The sequence below is a fragment of the Cherax quadricarinatus genome, chromosome 89, assembly GCF_038502225.1.
Source record: "Cherax quadricarinatus isolate ZL_2023a chromosome 89, ASM3850222v1, whole genome shotgun sequence".
In the NCBI taxonomy this organism is placed as follows: Eukaryota; Metazoa; Arthropoda; class Malacostraca; order Decapoda; family Parastacidae; genus Cherax; species Cherax quadricarinatus.
In genome coordinates this window covers 12,112,691-12,134,090 of record NC_091380.1, presented here as the reverse complement: position 1 = coordinate 12,134,090, position 21,400 = coordinate 12,112,691, and positions in this window count along the sequence as shown.

The following is a 21,400-nucleotide window of genomic DNA, read 5'->3' as shown; positions in this document are numbered from 1 at the left end:
ACTAAACTATTAATACTGAGATGTATCACACCAGCTGATACCGTTGGTTGGGAGGATAACTAACCCAGGATAACTTTGTTTAACCCATTATAACCCAGGATAACCTAGTATAGCCCAGGATAACCTAGTGTAGCCCAGGATAACCTAGTATAACCCAGGATAACCTAGTATAGCCCAGACTTTACTCTGTTGAACACAGAGAGTAGTCGTCAACAGAGTAAAGTCCGAGGCAGCTACGGTGAAAAGCTCTGTTCCACAAGGCACAGTATTCGCTCCCATCTTGTTCCTCATCCTCATATCCGACATAGACAAGGATGTCAGCCACAGCACCGTGTCTTCCTTTGCAGATGACACCCGAATCTGCATGACAGTGTCTTCCATTGCAGACACTGCAAAGCTCCAGGCGGACATCAACCAAATCTTTCAGTGGGCTGCAGAAAACAATATGAAGTTCAACGATGAGAAATTTCAATTACTCAGATATGGTAAACATGAGGAAATTAAATCTTCATCAGAGTACAAAACAAATTCTGGCCACAAAATAGAGCGAAACACCAACGTCAAAGACCTGGGAGTGATCATGTCGGAGGATCTCACCTTCAAGGACCATATTATTATTATAATAAAAAAAGAAGCGCTAAGCCACAAGGACTATACAGCTCAAGGACCATAACATTGTATCAATAGCATCTGCTAGAAAAATGACAGGATGGATAATGAGAACCTTCAAAACTAGGGAGGCCAAGCCCATGATGACACTCTTCAGGTCACTTGTTCTATCTAGGCTGGAATATTGCTGCACACTAACAGCACCTTTCAAGGCAGGTGAAATTGCCGACCTAGAAAATGTACAGAGAACTTTCACGGCGCGCATAACGGAGATAAAACACCTCAATTATTGGGAGCGCTTGAGGTTCCTAAACCTGTATTCCCTGGAACGCAGGAGGGAGAGATACATGATTATATACACCTGGAAAATCCTAGAGGGACTAGTACCGAACTTGCACACGAAAATCACTCACTACGAAAGCAAAAGACTTGGCAGACGATGCACCATCCCCCCAATGAAAAGCAGGGGTGTCACTAGCACGTTAAGAGACCATACAATAAGTGTCAGGGGCCCGAGACTGTTCAACTGCCTCCCAGCACACATAAGGAGGATTACCAACAGACCCCTGGCAGTCTTCAAGCTGGCACTGGACAAGCACCTAAAGTCAGTTCCGGATCAGCCGGGCTGTGGCTCGTACGGTGGTTTGCGTGCAGCCAGCAGCAACAGCCTGGTAGATCAGGCTCTGATCCACCAGGAGGCCTGGTCACAGACCGGGCCGCGGGGGCGTTGACCCCCGGAACTCTCTCCAGGTAAACTCCAGGTAAACTCCAGGTAACTCCAGGTATAGCCCAGGATAACCTGGTGTATCCCAGGATAACCTAGTATAACCCAGGATAACCTAGTATAACCCAGGATAACCTAGTATAGCCCAAGATAACCTAGTATAACCCAGGATAACCTAGCATAACCTAGGATAACCTAGTGTTGCCCAGGATAACATAGTATAGCCCAGGATAACCTAGTGTAGCCCAGGATAACCTAGTAAAGCCCAGGATAACCTAGTATAACCCAGGATAACCTAGTATAACCTAGGATAACCTAGTATAGCCCAGGATAACCTAGTATAGCCCAGGATAACCTAGTGTAGCCCAGGATAACCTAGTATAACCCAGGATAACCTAGTATAGCCCAGGATAACCTAGTGTAGCCCAGGATAACCTAGTATAACCCAGGATAACCTAGTATAACCCAGGATAACCTAGTATAGCCCAGGATAACCTAGTGTAGCCCAGGATAACCTAGTATAACCCAGGATAACCTAGTATAGCCCAGGATAACCTAGTATAACCCAGGATAACCTAGTATAGCCCAGGATAACCTAGTGTAGCCCAGGATAACCTAGTATAACCCAGGATAACCTAGTATAACCCAGGATAACCTAGTATAACAGAGGATAACCTAGTATAAGCCAGGATAACCTAGTATAACCCAGGATAACCTAGTATAACCCAGGATAACCTAGTATAGCCCAGGATAACCTAGTATAGCCCAGGATAACCTAGTATAACCCAGGATAACCTAGTATAACCCAGGATAACCTAGTATAACCCAGGATAACCTAGTATAACCCAGGATAACCTAGTATAGCCCAGGATAACCAAGTATAGAACAGGATAACCAAGTATAGCCCAGGATAACCAAGTATAGAACAGGATAACCTAGTATAGCCCAGGATAACCAAGTATAGAACAGGATAACCTAGTATAGCCCAGGATAACCTAGTATAGCCCAGGATAACCAAGTATAGAACAGGATAACCTAGTATAGCCCAGGATAACCTAGTATTGCCCAGGATAACCTAGTATAGCCCAGGATAACCTAGTATAGCCCAGGATAACCTAGTATAGCCCAGGATAACCTAGTATAGCCCAGGATAACCTAGTATAACCCATGATAACCTAGTATAGACTAGGATAACCTAGTATGGCCCAGGATAACCCATTATAAACCAGGATAATCTAGTATAACCCAGGATAACCTAGTATAGCCCAGGATAACCAAGTATAGCCCAGGATAACTAAGTATAGCCCAGGATAACCAAGTATAGCCCAGGATAACTAAGTATAGCCCAGGATAACCAAGTATAGCCCAGGATAACTAAGTATAGCCCAGGATAACCAAGTATAGCCCAGGATAACCTAGTATAGCCCAGGATAACCAAGTATAGCCCAGGATAAACTAGTATAGCCCAGGATACCCTAGTATAGCTCAGGATAACCTAGTATAACCCAGGATAACCTAGTATAGCCCAGGATAACCTAGTATAGTCCAGGATAGCCTAGTATAACCCAGGATAACCTAGTATAGGCCAGGATAACCTAGTATAGCCCTGGATAACCAAGTATAGCCCAGGATAACCTAGTATAGCCCAGGATAACCTAGTATAGCCCAGGATAACCTAGTATAGCCCAGGATAACCTAGTATAGCCCAGGATAACCTAGTATAGCCCAGGATAACCTAGTATAACCCAGGATAACCTAGTATATCCAAAAATAACCTAGTATAGCCCAGGATAACCTAGTATAGCCCAGGATAACCTAGTATAGCCCAGGATAACCTAGTATAGCCCAGGATAACCTAGTATTACCCAGGATAACCTAGTATAGCCCAGGATAACCTAGTATGGCCCAGGATAACCCATTATAACCCAGGATAACCTAGTATAACCCAGGATAACCTAGTATAGCCCAGGATAACCAAGTATAGCCCAGGATAACTAAGTATAGCCCAGGATAACCAAGTAGAGATCAGGATAACTAAGTATAGCCCAGGATAACCAAGTATAGCCCAGGATAACTAAGTATAGCCCAGGATAACCAAGTATAGCCCAGGATAACCTAGTATAGCCCAGGATAACCAAGTATAGCCCAGGATAACCTAGTATAGCCCAGGATAACCTAGTATAGCCCAGGATAACCTAGTATAACCCAGGATAACCTAGTATAGCCCAGGATAACCTAGTATAGTCCAGGATAACCTAGTATAACCCAGGATAACCTAGTATAGCCCAGGATAACCTAGTATAGCCCAGGATAACCAAGTATAGCCCAGGATAACCTAGTATAGCCCAGGATAACCTAGTATAGCCCAGGATAACCTAGTATAGCCCAGGATAACCTAGTATAGCCCAGGATAACCTAGTATAGCCCAGGATAACCTAGTATAACCCAGGATAACATAGTATAGCCCAGGATAACCTAGAATAGCCCAGGATTACCTAGTATAGCCCAGGATAACCTAGTATAGCCCAGGATAACCTAGTATAGCCCAGAATAACCTAGTATAGCCCAGGATAACCTAGTATAGCCCAGGATAACCTAGTTTAACCCAGGATAACCTAGTATAGCCCAGGATAACCTAGTATAGCCCAGGATAACCTAGTATAGCCCAGAATAACCTAGTATAACCCAGGATAACCTAGTATAGCTTAGGATAACCTAGTATAGCCCAGGATAACCTAGTATAGCCCAGGATAACCTAGTATAGCCCAGGATAACCTAGTATAGCCCAGGATAACCCACACATTTCTATTCTATGCTGGGTAATTTGCCGGTATGGATCCCGGCCCGGGTCTCTTCCAATTTTTTTTTTTATATTTTATTTAAAACTTTGCTACAATACAAGCGATGATAAAATATAATAAAATGTCAATGATATGTGCAAGAACAGTTACAGAAAATAATAAACCAATCCTACATTATTGTGGAAACTTATTTGGTCCCTAAAGTTCCACAGGACAGATCCAGCATGGCCGTAATGGAACGGCTGAGCTGGGTGGCCTTTATACCCCACCAAAACAAAGCATTCTCTTGAGTTGGCGTGGATTGTTGGTAAGCTTATTTAATTTAATATTGCTGCACACTAACAGCACTTTTCAAGGCAGGTGAAATTGCCGACCTAGAAAATGTACAGAGAACTTTCACGGCGCGCATAACGGAGATAAAACACCTCAATTACTGGGAGCGCTTGAGGTTCCTAAACCTGTATTCCCTGGAACGCAGGAGAGAGAGATACATGAATATATACACCTGGAAAATCCTAGAGGGACTACTACCGAACTTGCACACGAAAATCACTCACTACGAAAGCAAAAGACTTGTCAGACGATGCACCATCCCCCCAATAAAAAGCAGGGGTGTCACTAGCACGTTAAGAGACCATACAATAAGTGTCAGGGGCCCGAGACTGTTCAACTGCCTCCCAGCACACATAAGGGGGATTACCAACAGACCCCTGGCAGTCTTCAAGCTGGCACTGGACAAGCACCTAAAGTCAGTTCCTGATCAGCCGGGCTGTGGCTCGTACGTTGGTTTGCGTGCAGCCAGCAGCAACAGCCTGGTTGATCAGGCTCTAATCCACCAGGAGGCCTGGTCACAGACCGGGCCGCGGGGGCGTTGACCCCTGGAACTCTCTCCAGGTAAACTCCAGGTTACCCTTTAGGGAAGGAGTTGGTAGTTTTACTGATAGTATATTAATATTAGGTTTACTAAGGCAACTGTAGATAATAATAATGTAGACCTAAGACCTTAACATAGGTAGTAATAGGCCGATAATGTAGGCAAACACTAGGATAAGTTAGCTAGGGAGAACTGGCAGCCCTAGTTTGAACGAAGAGACGAGGGTCTGGAAGAGAGACCAGCTCGTTCTTCTTAAGACAGACACAAACTGGACAAGACGTGCCGTGATCAGCAGACGGCGCCTCCCCGTGTCTTCACATTCGAGACCTAGGGAACTCTGGTAGAGGCACCTCGATGTACCATAGATGACCTCCTCTGTCAGGCCCATACAGTAAGACAAACCTCCACTTTATCTCGTAGATTTCTGGCCAGTGTCTGGGGAGAATTGTGAGTGAGTTTGATCTGTGGGCCTGTGTTGCAGCTGGGAGTGCATGCCCAGTAAGTACCAGTGTCTCTCGTCTATGTAGAAGCTAGTGTCCGTGTCTGCATAGTTATACTAGGGGATACACACCCTCTTGGATATAGGAATTTCTGAGGTGAAGGTAGGTCACTAGTAACGATTGAATATTGCAGGAATTAAGGCTCCCAGTTGCACGTGGTTTCTGAGGGGAAGTCCAAAGGGGCTAAGGCTAAGCTTAGGGAAGTTGAAGATCATGATATATGCTGCAACAACAAGTAAGTTAGTCCTTTATATGTGCATGCATGCGAGTTTCTTGCAATATCAATCATTTGTGAAAATCTGTCCTATAAGCCACTTGTGAGGCTGAGGTACCCACCTCAGAGCTCGGTGTCAACAGAGTTTGCCAGAGTAGGCGACTCACTTGGAGGCAGTCCACACAAATTTTCACAAAAGTGGTCCTTTGAACCGGATGTGGAATAGCTAGGTTAAGCTATCATAGCTAGGCCACAGTTAGGAACCAGTTTAACAGAGTTAGGTTAAGTTAGCACACCTAGGTCCAGAGTTACACAGAGGCTAGGTCAAGCTGACTATACACACAAGTTGTTATTTGCAGTAATTTACAGGCAGGCCAGGTAGGCTAGAGAAGCTTGTGAATTTAATTATTTACAGTGATTGCAAGTAATCCAGAGTAGGAGACTTGTGTGTTGATTACTTACAGTGGATTTGCAAGGTAGCCACAGTTAGGCTAGGCTTGTGCAATATTTACAACAGTTATAGTAGCTAGGACAGATTTAACATAGTTATTATTTACAGGGATTTCTAAAGCTAGGTTAAATTAAGTTATAGCACACTAGTTAGGTTAGGATTTACCTTGTCCAACAATCCACGCTAGAGTGAATAAGCTAGGCCAAGCTGTTTACATACATTATTCATTTACTGTTTCACAAGTTGATTTGTTGAAATTGTTTGTGTTAACCAAGTGATTTTAATTTGTATACGCACTTTTTATTGTGTGATTTTCATTGTCTTTGATTCATGTTAATGTAGGATTTGTGAATTGTACCTGAGACTAGGTTAAGTCCTGTAATTATTTGCTGGCATTGTACAGGAAAGTGCTAGGTTAAGCTTTCACATTGATACACATTTTGATTGGGATTTGAGAGCTAACAGTGTACATTTTAAGTCAGAGTAGAGACAATATAACAAAGCGAATTTTTAAGCTTGTTGAGAGGCCTTGAGACTCGTTCATTCTTACCTAACACCGTGATGTGCTGTGGGGTGGACTGGGTAAAGTACAATTAGTGTCACACTCCTCATTAAACTTTGACAATGGCAGATAGGAGTTCAGGAGAGTCTGGTTCAGTGTTAACAAAATTAAAACGATCAGTGGCGGCATGCAAAGGGCATCTGAACAGAACGCATAACAGGTGCAAGGCTACTTGCCAATGCAGCAACGTAGACTGCGATGATTTGCAAGACTGCTTGAAGAGTTTGGGGGAAAAATGGGAAGCCTATGAACAAGCATTCTCAGCATATGAGCTACAGGCTATTGAGGATAATGAATCCCAGGTTAGTCTTCAGCAGGCTCTGGACGTAGGTCAGGGGGAGAAATTACCTACCAAGGAGAAGTCGGTCAACTTCCCCAGACATTCGAGAGATAGACCTAAACCACCTCCTACTAGGGTCAGCACGTATTATGCCCAGGGTGAGTCCTCCACCACAGGGCCATGGGAGAAGCCACTAAAGTGGCCAGTATGAGACGGTGCGTGTTTTGTGAAGAAGAACACGCTAGTTCAGGGTGTACGAGCTTCACCACCTATAACAAAAGGGTTCAGCGACTAAGGGAGTTGAGACTTTGTTTCAAGTGTTGTGGAGAACATTTTGCCAGGGACTGTAACGCCCAACTCAATGAGTGTCGGGGCTGCCGGAAAGGTAGGCACCACAGTGCACTGTGTCCTAATGACACCAGATCAGCACAAGCTAAGGAGAGCAAACCGCAAGAAAGGGCGGAGAGCAAGGACGAGTCGGAAGCAGTGATGAGTGTGGTGAGTGCGGCACCGGGAATTTATTCTGGGGAGTAGTTTCAAGGTTCGGTGGCCTTGCCCACCATAATGGCGGTGGTTACGAATGGGAAGAAGTCTGAAACGACCCGTTTGTTCTTCAACAGTGGGGCACAGAGATCCTTTATAACAGAGAGTCTAGCAATTAGGTTGAAGCAGAAGACAGGTGGTAATGTTGACATGAAGGTGGAAGGGTTTGGTGGGGAAGTCCCACGCAGGTCTTACCCAGTAGTCAATGTGACGGTCAGGTTAGCCGGGCATCAACGAGAAATTTCAGTCTTGATAGTGAAGAAGCTGCCCAATATCATTACCACTAAGGGACTGGCCGCAGCAGTCAAACATTTGAGGGAGTTAGGTGTGAAGCTAGCAGAACCAGACATTGCTGTATACATACAACGTTAGTAATGTGGGAATCTTGGTAGGAGGAGATTACATAGACGAGTTCGTGTCTACGAGAAAGGTTATCAAGGAGGGTGTTGGCCTGTACAGGACTCCAACGGGGTACATCGTAGGAGGCAGGGTACCAGCTCATTTCCCTGCGACCCCGGGAAAGGAGGGCTCCGGTATTACAGCGACTGAGGCTGTACTGGTGATGCGGATTGGGGTGCACAAAGGTCTGTCAGAGACGCAAGTTGGCATATCCGACAGTGAGCTGGTCCATAAACTATGGGACCTGGATGTAGTAGGGATTAAGGGTGACCAGCCGCCCCCCGAACATGAAGAGACGTATCGAGATTACTTGAACCATGTGCAGTTCAGGGACAGACAGAACTGGGTGCGACTCCCATGGAAACCGGGACACCCAACGCTGCCCACTAATTTCAAGAAGGCACAGGGTCAGTTGAATTCATTGGTGAACAGCCTGACCAAGAAGGGTCTGGTGGGGAAATATGATGATATTATTAAGGAACAGCTGGCCCTTGGGTTCATTGAGAAAGTGCCCAATGCCAGCCCTGGGGAAAACACCCATTATCTTCCACACATGGCAGTCACCAAGGAGTCAGTAACCACTCCCATCAGAGTAGTCTTCAACTGCAGCTCACAGGCGAGTCCCCGAGAGCCATCGTTGAATGACTGTCTGCTCACAGGGCCCTCCCTGACGCAGAAATTAGCAGATGTGTTGTTGAGATTCAGTACAGAACAGTACGCCTATGCAGCAGACATTAGCAAAGCCTTCCTACGTATTGGGTTGCAGCCACAAGACAGGGACTACACAAGGTTCTTGTGGTTGACTGACAGGGAGGTGCCCGAGCGAGGATATGATACCTACAGATTCAGGGCAGTGTTGTTTGGTGCCACTAGTTCAGGCCACCATAGACTACCACCTTGTGAACTGTAACAACCCGCTTAAAGAATTACTGAAGACCCTATTTTATGTGGACAACATGCAAGGTACCACCTCAGATGAAAGGCTGTTGATGGACATTTACCGAGAGTCTAATCAGGAGATGCTCTCGGCTAACATGCCATTGAGAGAATGGGTGACAAACAATCCAACGTTGCGGGGCACGGTGGAACGTGACTATGCTGGCTACTCAATACCTGAGGCAACATCGGTGTTGGGACTGGAGTAGGAAATCAAGGAAGACAGACTTAGGCTAAAGAGGAAACCTGATGGGGAAGGGAAGCTGACCAGGAGGTCTTTGTTGAGCAAAGTGCAGACTGCCTTCGATCCTTTGGGTTTGTTGACACCCATCACCATTGGAGGGAGGATGCTAGTGCAACAGACCTGGGAGCTGAACCTAGGTTGGGACGACCCACTGCCAGAAACAGTCTGCCAGGAGTGGGATCTGGTTAGCAAAGATCTAGCAGAATTGCATGAGTTCACATTCCCCAGGTCCATCGGGTGCACCGGGCAGGACTATGACTTGCATGTCTTCTGTGATGCCTCCTCCAGGGCCTATGGGGCAGTAGCGTATTTGGTGGCCGGGGACCAGGTCAGTCTGGTCACCAGTCGTGCGCGGGTGACACCCCTGAAGGATTGCTCAATCCCAAAGCTAGAGCTCACGGCGATGTTGCTGGGAGCAAGACTGGGTAAGTACGTAGAGGAGGTGTTGAGTAATCTGAGGGTGACACACACCTATGTATGGGCAGACTCGGAGGTGGCCTTACAGTGGGTCCAGAACGACAGGTCTAAGCTCCCCTATGTCAGGAATCGAGTAAAGGAGATACGGGAGCTACAGTCAACGTCAACAATTCTGTACGTGCCTACAGATCAAAACCCAGCCGACCTGATAAGCCGAGGGGTGACACACAAAAAGCTGAGTAAAAGCGAGATTTGGTTCAAAGGCCCAGACTGGTTACCGGCAAGGGATTGCTGGCCGGAGCAGAAATTCAGAGAGACAACCAGCAGCATAGTACACTTTGCGGGGGAACCCGACACTGAACTATTTGACCCCAGGCACTACTCCTCTTGGAGGAAACTTATAGGAGTCACGGAAATGGTATTTCGATTTGTGAGGAAGCTGCATGACAAGGTAAGCCAAGGTCGACAGTTATCTCTCGTGGGTCCCAGAGAATATTGGATAAGGCAGTACCAAAGGGAGAGGTTTCCAGGAGTGCTGGAAGTACTTGCAACCAGGCAGCAGGTTATGGCGTCGGGACGTGTGTCCAACGACGACTCAGGGAACAGTAAATTGGTTCACTCTTTGGGATTGTTCCTAGTTCATGTGGGGCTAATAAGATGCAGGGGACGAATACAAAACTCTGAGCTCAGCTATGGGGCCAAACATCCCGTGCTACTGGGAAAGGAGGGATGGGCGTCAGAGCTATTGATACAAGATGCCCATCAGAGGACCTTACATGGGGGGTTTGGAGATACCCTCACCTGCCTACGTCAGAATTACTGGGTACTGAAGGGTCGAGCTGCCGTCAAAAGGGTGCTAAAGAGTTGCACGGTCTGCCGGCGGTACGATGGGAGGACTCTACCATACCCAGGTCCACCAACGCTGCCTCTGGAGCAGGTACATAGTGACAGGCCCTTTGAGACTGTGGGAATAGACTATACTGGGGCTATCACATTGAAGAACCCAGGAGTCGACAGGGTGGGCCCTCAGAAAGTATATGTCTGCCTGTTTACTTGTGCCACTACTCGAGCTGTGCATTTGGAGTTGGCAGAAGATATGTCAACAGAGACTTTCGTTGTTCAGGAGGTTTACAGCCAGATTCTCGTGCCTGTGATTGATTATCTTGGACAATGGCACAAGCTTTAGGGCGGCCGATAAAGTTTTCAGGAATCTTAGGGACAACGGAGAAGTACGAGAACACCTGAAGAGAATAGAGTGCGAGTGGAGGTTCATAGCTCCCAGGGCGCCTTGGCAAGGGGAATTCTATGAACGCATGGTGGGCACAGTCAAAGGGTGCATTTGGAAGGTCTTGCATGGCAGGAGAGTGAGCATTGATGAACTGAGGACAGTGTTAGCTGAGTTAGAGGCAAGAGTCAATAACAGGCCTCTGACCTACGTGCAAAATGGGATTGACGAGCAGGAAGCTCTCACCCCCAATCACATGCTGTTTTGAAGGAGGATTGAGCCCTTCCCCGCAATTTTGAGTCAGTCTTCCAAGGAGCTGGATTATTATGGGCCAGATGGTCCCCCATCAAAGAAGAACTGCACAGGAGTCACAACAGACTGGTGAACATCCTGGACAAATGGAACCAGGTGTGGCGCAGGGATTACTTGACAACCCTGCGGGATCATTTCTATGGTGCCGACCCCGAGGCAAATAAGATGATGCTAAGTGAAGGGGACCTGGTGCTAGTAGAATCCGAGGCACCCAGGGCATACTGGCCTCTTGGCCTGGTAGTGTCGACCCACCCAGACAAGGCTGGGCGGTTGAGAATGGTGAAGGTGAGAATGAATGGTGCCGAGACTATAAGACCCATCAACAGGCTTTTACCTCTTGAGGTCCACACGGTGGGACTGGGACATGAGAAATTAGACCAGAGACTGACCGAGCTGAGCGGCCGGACGACCCGTCGAACGGTGCTCAAGTCCAGGGCCCACTGGGAGGGCCTGCGGGAGGCAGACTTGATCTAGACTTAGCGCCTACCTTCACCGGCGGGAGGATGTGGAAACTTATTTGGTCCCTAAAGTTCCACAGGACAGATCCAGCATGGCCATAATGGAATGGCTGAGCTGGGTGGCCTTTATACCCCACCCAAAACAAAGCATTCTCTTGAGTTGGCGTGGATTGTTGGTAAGCTTATTTAATTTATAGATTTACCCTTCAGGGAAGGAGTAGGTAGTTTTCTGATAGTATATTAATATTAGGTTTACTAAGGCAACTGTAGATAATAATAATGTAGACCTAAGACCCTAACATAGGTAGTAATAGGCCGATAATGTAGGCAAACACTAGGATAAGTTAGCTAGGGAGAACTGGCAGCCCTAGTTTGAACGAAGAGACGAGGGTCTGGAAGAGAGACCAGCTCATTCTTCTTAAGACAGACACCAACTGGACAAGACGTGCCGTGATCAGCAGACGGCGCCCCCCACATGTCTTCACATGCATGCATGTATGCATGCATGCATACGTGCATGCAGGCGACTTTCTTGCAACATCAATCATTTGTGAAAATCTGTCCTATAAGCCACTTGTGAGGCTGAGGTACCCACCTCAGAGCTCGGTGTCAACAGAGTTTGCCAGGGTAGGCGACTCACTTGGAGGCAGTCCGCACAAATTTTCACAATTATACAATTTAAATATTTTTTTACATTTTATTTAAAAACAGTACAGCAGTACATAAAATTCCAGAATATAAATATACATAAAAAGGTAACAACATAAAATTATCAGAACCAGTGGTTCTGTAACATCTCTGAAAAATTGACAATACGTAAAGCAAAAGTTTACAACAAAACATCTCAAAACAACTACCAGTAACAGAGTACTAACCTATCATATATAACTTTAAAAGAACATTAACATTCCCATATTAGGAATGTACTAGAGCCTAACATTTAACAAAGGCTCAAAACGATATTTAAAGGGTGACACAAAAGAAAAAACTGATTTCACAAAAAAAACATGCATATGCAAACATGTACACAAACAAAACAGTACATAAAAATATTTTAATCTACAGAATTCTAACACATATCATGACCCCATAACCGATAATAAACATAACCAATACATATACCATTAAAAGCATATGACTCAAGAATCGGGTCATTATAAGACAAGAACACCTCCTAATACATGACAAAACCTTCGGGGTTGCACTTTCATTCATTACAAAAAAGTAACAATAAGTATCATGGAGCTCTCAAAGCTCCACAACCACACATCCATGACAACCAGGAAACACAATCCATACAAACATTCACCACACTGTCATGCCCTCCCCCCCCAGGAGACAAGCCCGCTATTGCCCACTGACTTGCACTCAACCAATTTAAATCCCATAAATAAAAAGAACCTTACCCTTCGTACATTCATATTCATTCACAGATTCACGAGGATTTCTAACGTTAGCCTCCTATATCCTTCCGAAAATATCTGAGCCCACCTCTTCCCGTACAACTCCCGGTTACGACACATCATACGATAAAACGTTATCGCAAGAATGCGCCTTCGCGCCTCACTAACCCCTTTCCCCCTCATCACCCACGATATGTAGATATAATCCACCATGATGTAATCTAAAGCTCTTATGATTTCCTCTTCTAAACCACCCATGTCAAGACTTAAAGCACGCAGAACCACCACTCCACTCCCTCCCACCCTTTGAACCAACCTACCTAACCAACCCCTGATGTCTTCTAACCCTTCACAAAAATAAACTACATGGAACGCCGTGTCGTCCCCTCCACAAAAACCACACCCCCTCCCTCTACTACTCTCCTGGTTCTTAGTATGGCCCCTGACGGCAAGATACCATGTAAAAAACGAAACATAACGTCACGCACCCTAGGCAATAATTTCAGCTTGCTAAATCTATACTAAATGTTTCTCCAGGAGTACATGGGGAATAAACTCTCAACAGGAGCAATGCACTTACCTACCAGTAACCTACACAAAACCCCTATTCGATTGTTTCTCCGTTCCCTAACCAACAACAAGGTCCGTAGAACAATTTCACATTCCCACAATTCAATGCTTCCATACCACTTCTTCAACCTCAAATCTATCTGTTCTATATTTCCCGCCATCATGCCCACACGCAATATCTCCCATTTAAGAAACACACATTTAGCCCTCCGTCTTAGATCCATCAAACCCAACCCACCCTGGCACACCGGTAACATAACAACCTCTCTTCTTAACCAATCACAACTTGATCCCTACAAAAATTTAAACACCCTTCTCAAAATTCCCGCAATCGCCGTCCCTGTAATCGGGAACACAGCTGCAACATGCCAAACCTTACTATACAATAAAACATTTACGTCAATCACACGTTGTGCCAGAGTGAGATGCTGGGGCCTCAAAACACCCAGACGTCCCACGATCCTTTCTAACAGCCTATCAGAGTTTTCCTCACGCGCCACATCCATGTCATCCTTGTATATAATACCACAAATCTTGAGCAACACCGCACACTTTTTTAACAACATTACAACTCACCATACCCTCCCCTTTCCAAGTGCCCAACCCCATGATCATTGACTTCTCACTGTTTACCTTCATACCCATGGCACATTCAAACACTTGCACAACATCGTCCAATACTTTCATAGACATCCTTTCACGAACCAGAACAGTCATATCATCTACATAACCTATTAATCCCGGCCAAAGTGTCCCTCCCTCAACCCCACCCTCACCCCGGGTACTGACAGTATGATCAACCATTCTGTAAAAGGGGTCCTGAAAACACGCAAATAAGATCGGTGACATGGGACACCCATGCCTGAGACCTCTACCCATCGCAAATTCCCTCCCCATACACCCATTTATTTGTACCCTCATTTTTGCTCCCCTATACAGCGTATTTCCCCAATCAACTATTTCTTCCCCATAACCTTGTCTCCTAAGTATAACCTGCAGTGCACGCCTTTCCACTCTATCATAGGCTGCCTGCCAGTCCAAAGCCAGTAAAGCTGCCCCCTCCTTTTGACTCCACAAAACTCCTCAGAATCCCATGTCCTTCAATCATCGACCTTCCGGGCAGCCCCAACTGCGATTTCGAAACGACCCTCCCCACTACACATTTAACCCTACTACCTAAAATTTTCGCATAAACCTCATAGTCCTCACATAGCAACGATATTGCCCGATACTCCCGAAGGGTGGGCTGCCCCTTACCTTTCGGGACCAGCACCACAACTGCTGTAGTCTGCTTATCTCCCAACTTACCCTTCTCCTTTATACAATTAAATAACCTAACCATGAAATTTCCTATCAACGCCCAATGCTGTAAATAAAATTCCACAGGTAGACCATCAATAACCGGGGATTTTCCCTTCCTCATGCCCTGTAAAGCAATCTCTATTTCCTCTGCAGTAATAACCCCACCTAAAGTCGTTCTATCACTATTACCTAAATTGCACATTGCATATGTAAACACCCTGTCTAACTCCACATCATCCACACCCCCACTTGTCCAGTACCTTTCATACCACATATCAGCATATGCACTCATACCCTTCATATTTCTTATCTCCTGCCCTATTCTATAGATCCCCATCGTCTCATTTACCTCTAATCTCAGGATAGCCATCAGCGCCTGCTTTTGCTTTTGATGTCGCAACACACGCTGACGGCTTGTCTCGCCAAAAAACTTCTTCTAACCCTGCTTGCACCCTTACTGCTTGAAACCGATCATTTTGCAAAGTTCGCAATCTCTCTTTTATGTCTACTGTTTCGTCCATGGGAAAAACACCACCAACCATCCCCTGCCCATAACAACCTCTTAATCGATCCTCTAAATAATTTGCAAGCCCATATTTTAAATTATTTACATGTTTACCCTCCCTCACATAGTACTTTCTTATCCTTTCTTTAGCCACATAATCCCACCATGTAACAATGTCATCCACCTCCTGAGCTTCCTCGTAAAGCTCTTTCCATAGAATAGAAAAACACTCCAAACCTTCTTCATCACTCAACACACTAATGTTCAATTTCCAATAAGTCCTATATATTTCTGCTAGCTCCTCCCACCCTACTTCCACCACTTCAGCCTTATGATCTGACATAGTCGCCTCAACGGTATTAAAAGATTTGACAACAACCCCTTGAGAAAGATACACTCTATCTAACCTCGCTGCGTATCCCCTCCTAACAAAAGTATGCTCTGTTTCCCCCCCAAATGCATCACATAACCTAACATCCCTCATCAAATCCCTGAGAGTTACAGACATATGTCTTACCCCTTTTGGTTCTACGCCAGCCGCCCTAATAATGCAGTTCCAGTCACCACCACTATTGCTACTTCCGGAAGTGCACGCAAAAAATAAACAAGATCCTCGCACAAAAAATCCTTCCTTACCTGCATGCTATTCTCCACAGGCGCAGACACACTTACAAAAGATACACGCTTACCCATCCACGACTCATCCACATGCAACACCCTCCCCCCTCCCCCCTCCCCCTCACTTCTCTGCAAAACAAACGGGCTTGTCTTCTTTATTAAAATACCCACACCACCTTTTAAATGGGTAGTTGGCAGGGTCATTACTTGATAACCTGCTACCCCTAACACCTTACCCTCCTTGAAATTATGTTCCTGGAGGAGCACAACATCCACTCTATATTTATCAAGAAACATACACAACCATTCTCTCTTTGTTCTGCTACATAAGCCATTAACATTGACAGTCATTCACTGAAGGCCTTTTAAATTTTCCACCCCTGCCCCTTCTCCCCACTCTTTTCACCACTATGTTATCTTCACAATACCTTCTTTCCCCCCTCCCTTCTTATGATGTCTCTTATCATGACCTCCCAATCACCACCTCTTCCCTCTCCTACCATCCCAGTCTGCTTCCCAGACCTCTGCGCTGGCATCAGTACATCATCCGAGTCTGACGTAGCTGCCCGTTTCCTTGTTACAATCATGTCCCCCATAACATGGTCTGGGAAGCCTCACGGTGAACCTCAACATCCACCTTATAATAATTTATTAATCCCACTGACGTCTCCGTCACATCATCATTCCCCAAATTCTCATATCGTCAACAAGCTGGAAGCGATAACTCTCCAGCTACTTCTTGCTCAGATGTAACGTCCTCCTCAGGCGGTGACAAGGTCTTCAAAACTTCCTCTAATTCTTCCTCTATTTCCCTATTTCCAACACTTCCTCCCGTGGTACCATCCCTGCAGAAGTCACTGGAGGAGATTCAGGGGCAGGGAACTGAGGGAGGACTCACCCCCAGTCCTAAAATCTTGATCCACCATCTCACCCCACAAACGACCACTCCCTCAAGTGATTAATCCTCTCCTGCCACCCATAAGACAGGGGCTGCGTCTTCTACCACAGGTTCAGACATGCGTCTTTTCTTCTCACATGCTGCAGCTATGTGGTCATACTCACCACATATGCGACACGTACGCCTTTGTTCGGGATACAAAACCATGACCTGTGTCCTGAATTCCTGAAGATAAATGTAAGATGGTATGGGATGTCTCAATGTCATTTTAAGGTTAAAATTACCTTCTGGCAAACCTGCGTAGGCGCCTGCTATCCACATACCATGCTGGGCAAAATGTACTGTCCCACATTTCTCGAAGACTTTTCTGATATCAGTTTCATCCACCTCAAAGGGAACATTACATAACTTTATCCAGGTATAATGCCTGGATACATCACTCATTCTCACACGTACAGCAGGTGTAACATCAAGACTCACGTCCTGGAAGCGATTAACCAACGATTCATATACCGTTGCAGTGAGCAGTTTCACGAAGATTCTATGTGCTCCATTTAAAGCCACTCCATATAATTCTCCATCTTGAATTCCATACGTCTCTCTGATGATCTTAGGTAAGAGAACCTGCGCTGAACTCGGCGAAATCGTCCCCAGGAGAAGCTCAATACCAATAGTATTAATCTTGCGTCTATGACAAACCGCCATGTTGACAGCAGTAATTTTCCTGAGGTGTCAACAGAGGCTCAAAAACCATCTCCTCACACCACCACTGACAGGCAACTGAGGAGCGTCTGCGCAGTAGCTCCTCTCGGCCCGATAGCGAAGAGGACAATAGTGTAGGCTGTGTACTTGTGTAGCACTGTACTTAGCAGCAGAGTGTAGGTTGTGTACTTGTGTAACACTGTACTTAGCAGTAGAGTGTAGGTTGTGTTAGGTTACTTTTAGTGTCATTATGTATAATGTAAGTATTCAGTATATTGTATAGAGATAATGTTGTTTTCTTGCTCATCACCAGTGTCATTGTTATATATTAATATACAGTAGAACCTCTGGTCATGAACGCTTCCGATTTTCAGGCCTGGTTACTTTAGCATGTTCTGGTAATGAATTCCAGATTTTGGGGCCCTTTATGTGCATAGAGTTTTTACACAGTGTAATATGGACACAGGGTACATCAAAAAGAGATCTGTGTCTTGTGTTATGGTCGTGTGTCCTGTTAAGGTTGGTGAGGAGAAGTTTGAGTGGAGGGTTTATGTTTGCGTGTATTGTTCTATGTATGTAGTAGGTACATGAATAAGTATGGATGTTCTTTATGGTGAGCAAATTTAGACTTTTGAATATTGGTGGAGTATGCTGTCGGGAGTGGGAATTTTTTATCATTGTGATTGCAGCTTTTTGCTGGGTTGTTAGAGGCCTTAGGTAATTTGATGTTCCTGACCCCCATGCATAAATTCCATATGTGAGATAAGGGTAGATGAGTGAATGATACAGTGCAAGGAGAGCTGATTGCAGGACATAGTACCGTATCTTTGATAGTATGCCTACTGTCTTGAAGATTTTCTTGGAAATTTGTTGTATATGTGTCTGGAATTTGAGGCTACTGTCTAGGTGGATTCCTAGGAGTTTTCCCTCTGTAAGTCTTGTGATGGGTGATCCATTTAGTGTTATGTTAAGTGAAACATTTGCAGCTCTGGTTCCAAACTGAATGAGATAGGTTTTGTCAGCATTTAGGGTAAGTTTATTCGTTATCATCCAGGTAGATATTTTCTGCAATTGAGCATTGAAAGTGTTGGCAAGTAAGGCTGGGTTTGGGTGTGAGAAGACGTATGTAATGTCATCTTTAAATAATATTGGTTTGAGTAGCTGTGATGCATTCGGCAGGTCATTGATGTAGATGAGAAAGAGGAGTAGTCCTAGGACACTTCCCTGTGGGACTCCTATTGTGATTGGTTGTGTGGAAGAGTTTGCACCATTTGCGTACACATATTGGCTTCTGTTACTAAAGAATGACTTTAGGTAGTTGAGGGAGTGGCCTCTTATACCACAGTGTGTTAATTTAGTGAGCAGAAATTCATGGTCGACTGTATCAAAAGCTTTATGTAAGTCAATAAAAATTCCAAGTGGGACTTCTTTCTTCTCGAGAGTGGTATATATTAGTTCCAGCATGTGTATAATAGCATCGTTTGTGCTTTTATTATTACTGAATCCAAACTGACAGGGGATTAGTATGTTGTTTGAGATAAGGTAAGAATAAATCCGTCTATGGATTAATTTTTCAAAGATTTTAGAGAGTAGTGGTAAGTTAGAAATTGGTCTGCAGTTATTCAAGTCAGCTTGATCACCTCCTTAGTGGATCGGGGTAACCCTCGCTATTTTGAGAACTGCTGGGAAGGTTGAGAATTCAATGGATTTGTTGAAGAGTGTTGCAATAATTGGTGACAGTACTTGTGAAGTTTTTTTGTACATAAAAGTAGGCAAGCTGTTTATGTCTCCTGCCTTGTTCTTAAGGGTGTCGATGATGAGCGAGACCTCTGTTGGGTTGCTTGGAACTAGGAATAGTGTATGTGGGTAGGTGCCTGTGAGGTAGTCTGATGAACGGGTGTTTGAGCTTGGGATTTCGGTTGCTAGATTCTTTCCTGTGGTGGAGAAGAAAACATTGAGTCTGTTGTTTCAGATGGTGGGAGTAGGGGTTTGTCTGATTTTCTTAATTTGATTTTTTTGTTGTTGAATGCCCTTTTAGTTTCTAGTATTTTAATCTGTTTTCATAATGCAATTTTCAGACCTTCTTATCAGGCTGGTAAGGGCTGATGAGTAACATTTAGACTGGTCTCTAGTTATTTGACACATTCTGTGCTGTTTTTCATATTGGTGCTTGTTATAGAGGTAGTGGGTTCTTTTTATAAAATTATTAATATATTCATTAGAGTCTGTATATGTTTCAAGCTCATTATGCCAGTCGACATTATTCATAGCTGCTAAAAAGTTATTTACAGCTGTTTCGTTATGCAGTCTGAAGGTAACTTTAGTAGTGACTTGGGGCAATTTACCTTGGTTGGTTATGAGAAAGGTAGGGTAGTGGTCTGTGGTGTTGTCTGTGATTATGCCTGATTTTAAAGGAGATATGGTGTTAGTCCAGATGTGCTCCAATAAGGAGATATTATTCTGGGAGATTCTTATAGGTTTTGATATCGTTGGTAGCAACAAGCAGTTGCTCATAGTGTTTGTGAATTCAATTACTTGTGGGTCCTGGTCATGTAGTAGATTTATGTTGAAATCTCCTGTTAGTACTAGACTGTCTTTGTTCATATGTGCATCAGTTATCAAATTCCATAATTTTTCACTAAAGTGGCCCCTCAGGGAAGGTTCACTGATGTTGGTGAGGGCCTCTTGATTTAGGGAATTGGATCTGTGCTCCAGTTCCCCGAATTAAGCATGAATGCCTTCCACATTCCCCCCAAGGCGCTGTATAATCCTACGGGTTTAGCGCTTCCCCTTTGATGATGATGATGATGATAATAATAATAATAATAATAATAATAATAATAATAATAATAATAATAATAAAATTCACTAAGGTGGTAAATGAGATTAAGACACATGTGCAACATCTGGGTATCTTTATTGTAGACGTTTCGCCATCCAGTGGCTTTATCAATACAAATTCTAGGACATAACTTGAAGACAGTAGAACTATGTACAGAAGATGAGGTAATCAGTCCCTCAACCTAGGAGTAGGTGCGAAGAGCACCATAGTCGTGGAGATTCTGAAGCAGAAGAAAGGATCCTGGCGCTTATATAGTAACGTCAGGTGAAGCAGACGAGGGCATATTCACCAGTGAATATGCCCTCGTCTGCTACACCTGACGTTACTATATAAGCGCCAGGATTCTTTCTTCTGCTTCAGAATCTCCACGACTATGGTGCTGTTAGCACCTACTCCTAGGTTGAGGGACTGATTACCTCATCTTCTGTACATAGTTCTACTGTCTTCAAGTTATGTCCTAGAATTTGTATTGATAAAGCCACTGGATGGCGAAACGTCTACAATAAAGATACCCAGATGTTTCACATGTGTCTTAATCTCATCTTGTCGGTATTATGTACCATTCGTACACAAGGTGGTAAATGTTTGACTGTGGTACTCTGTAGATGTTTATAACTGTGAGGGGTTTTTGCAGGTCTTTTGATTTAAATTTAGCTATAATATATTCACGATGCTCATCCCTTGTGCAAGAATTATTGATACAGTCAAGTTGTTTCGAGTAGTATATAGGTGTTCCACCCCCTTGCCGGTCTGTCCTACAGTTGCGTATGGGTGTGTATCCAGGAATGGTATAGACATTTGTAGTGCCAGGCTTTAGCCAGGTTTCTGTGAGTGTGATTGACATACTGGAATTACGGGAATTGAGTAATGCTGTGAGGTCATCCTAATGTTTGTTCAAGGTTCTGACATTGTAATTAAAGACAGTTATGTTATTGTTTGCTCTGAGTAATGTCTTAGCTTGGTCTGCTGTATAAAAATTACAGTTGCTGTTTGATTCGTGTAAATCATTTA